The sequence below is a fragment of the Phytophthora infestans genome, genomic scaffold, assembly GCF_000142945.1.
Source record: "Phytophthora infestans T30-4 supercont1.7 genomic scaffold, whole genome shotgun sequence".
NCBI classification, from domain to species: Eukaryota; Oomycota; class Peronosporomycetes; order Peronosporales; family Peronosporaceae; genus Phytophthora; species Phytophthora infestans.
Window position 1 is genome coordinate 2,428,308 of NW_003303752.1, and position 3,232 is coordinate 2,431,539.

Here is a 3,232-nt window from a genome sequence, read left to right on the forward strand (position 1 = left end):
AAGTTCCTGTGACGAGTGGTTCTGTTCCGCTAATCGCAAATAAGGTGTAGCTCGCCGCGCCCAACCCGTGCGTTGCCTAAAAGAAGCCGAAACCGTGTGGGAAAAGACTGCCGTTGGGCGCAACACGACAAAAACAAGGGTGACAGTATGGGCGCAGCAGAGCAAAAGAAGCTTCCCGTCCCGAGAATTGAACCCGGGTCACCCGCGTGACAGGGCGGGTATACTAACCACTATACTAACGAGAATTCGTACAACCACAACTCGCCATACAAATGTCAACACAAAAACAACCAGACGCACAAAACGACGCATCGCACGCGCGTCAAACGGCGCCAGCCTGCTCCACCACATCCTCCTCTGCACCTTCAGCCTTACTTCGAGCGGACTCAGCCACTGTGCAATCCACCAGCACCTGCCATGACAAACAGCTTTACTCCTCTCGCATGATTCCACCACGTCGCTCCGACGGATTCAGTCACGCCTCAAAGGGCTCGTGACCAGTCTCCTCACGGTCAAGACGCCGTACGTCGCGTGTCGATCTAGATACAACGGTACCAGTTGTCGCACAAGACGAAGTTCGGGATCGAGTCCTGTGACGAGTGTTCTGTCCGCTATTGCAATAGGTGTAGCTCGCGCGCCAGCCGTGCGTTGCCTAAAGGAGGCGAAACGTGTGTGGAAGACTGTCGTTGGGCGCAATACGACAAAACAAGGTGGCAGTATGGGCGCAGCAGAGCAAAAGAAGCTTCCCGTCCGGGAATTGAACCCGGGTCACCCGCGTGACAGGCGGGTATACTAACCACTATACTAACGAGAATTCGTACAACCACAACTCGCCATACAAATTCCAACACAAAAACAACCAGACGCACAAAACGACGCATCGCACGCGCGTCAAACGGCGCCAGCCTGCTCCATCACATCCGCCTCTGCACCTTCAGCCTTACTTCGAGCGGATTCAGCCAATATGCAATCCACGAGCACCGGCCATGACAAACAGCTTTACTCCTCTCGCATGATTCCACCACGTCGCTCCGACGGATTCAGTCACGCCTCAAAGGGCTCGTGACCAGTCTCCTCACGGTCAAGACGCCGTACGTCGCGTGTCGATCTAGATACAACGGTACCAGTTGTCGCACAAGACGAAGTTCGGGATCAAGTCCTGTGACGAGTGTCCTGTCCGCTATTGCAATAGGTGTAGCTCGCGCGCCAGCCGTGCGTTGCCTAAAGGAGGCGAAACGTGTGTGGAAGACTGTCGTTGGGCGCAATACGACAAAACAAGGTGGCAGTATGGGCGCAGCAGAGCAAAAGAAGCTTCCCGTCCGGGAATTGAACCCGGGTCACCCGCGTGACAGGCGGGTATACTAACCACTATACTAACGAGAATTCGTACAACCACAACTCGCCATACAAATTTCAACACAAAAACAACCAGACGCACAAAACGACGCATCGCACGCGCGTCAAACGGCGCCAGCCTGCTCCATCACATCCGCCTCTGCACCTTCAGCCTTACTTCGAGCGGACTCAGCCACTGTGCAATCCACGAGCACCTGCCATGACAAACTGCTTGATCTGCGTGTAGCATGAAAGCAGATTCTTGCTCCGATGGATTCAGGCACATAGAGCGCGTTCTTGATCTCGATCTCGCGCTCGGTGCCGTTGGGCAGGACCACTCTTTCCACGATGGTCCCCACACCCTTGATAGCCGCCTTGTTCCCGTCGGCCACCGAAAGTTCGCCTTCATTGCGCTCGATGAGATTGGCGAACTTGGACTTGTCGTTACAGATGTGGTGTGTGGCACCACTGTCGACCGCCCACATTCCAGACACATTCTTGTTCGTCGATACTCCACATTCCAGGGAAACCGCGAACGCTACTCGATCGTAGTCGTAGCCGTCGTCGCCGTCATTTCGCCACTGGATGTTGTTATCTCCGCGTCCACGGCCGTTGCCGCCGCGTCGAGCACCTCGACCCTCATCCTTCTGCTTGGTCCAGCACTTGTCAATCATGTGCCTCAATTTCCCGCAGTACGTGCATTGGCGAGACTCTCGGTCGGTGTTGAACGCCTTGGCCGCGTTTTCAGTTTTCACCGTCGCCGTCTTCTCACCTTGTCGCTTGATGTGCTCGTTTGTGAGCACTTTCACAACGTCTTGCGACCGCAGCTCTGCGTTGCTCATCTCCAGATTGAGCACGACGTTCTCGTAGCTCTTGGGGAGACTTCGCAGTAAGCAGATCGCCACGTCCTCGTCCTCCATCTTGGCGCCGATGCTGCTGAGCTTGGCGCTGATGTTGAGGACCTCGTTGCAATGATGCAAGACATTGCCGCCTTCCGACATCTCCATGCTGAAGAGTTGGCGCTTCAGGTAGATGCGACCAGCCTTCTGCGACCCACCATACAGAGTCTTCAAGCGCGTCCACGCGCCCCACGCTTCCTCGCAGTCATCAACCACGTGATGGTAGTCCGCGTTCATGTGGAGCAACATCAGTCCGAACGCAATGTTGCTCGCCTTGACGTAGTCGTCCTTGGTCCGGATGTCCGTGAAGCTCGGCGTCGTTTCCCGGTTCACTACGTGCCATACCGACTTGGTTAGAAACACGCCACGCATGTAGCGGTTCCACGTCGCGTAGTTGACACCGTTGAACTTGTCGATGGTGACCTTGGTCGAGGCGTTGTTAACGGTGTAAAGGTGTTGGAACAAAGCTTGGGACTGAACGGAGTGACTTCTGCACTTGGTGCGGAGACCGGGAGTGAAGGCACTTGAGCGGAAGAAGGAAAGATTCGAAAGTGATTGATTTATCGGGGCTTACACTGTCCTCACTACCTAGGTCATCCAATCATTCTACTCGTCCAATCATTGGTGGCATTAAACAACGTACCATAATCACAGCGGGATCGTATTGGACCGGTTCAGGTTGACCGGTTAATGGGTACAACTGGTACACAGTACCAAGACCAGCAACCCTCAATACGCCCCCTCAATGCGAACACGCGTGGATACCGAGAGCCGCTGCTAGGTCCATGTGACGAGGCCCTGGGAGCGCCTTCGTCATGATGTCAGCCAGCATCACAGAAGTCTCGCAATACTCGAGCTTGACTTCACCACGCTTGATGTAACGGGGTACGTAGCACTAAGTGTACCCTGGTTACATGAAGTGTGACACTTCACACTTCAGGAGTATGACATGTCATACTCCGGGATATTTGGTACAAGGTACCAAGGTCATTCAAAAC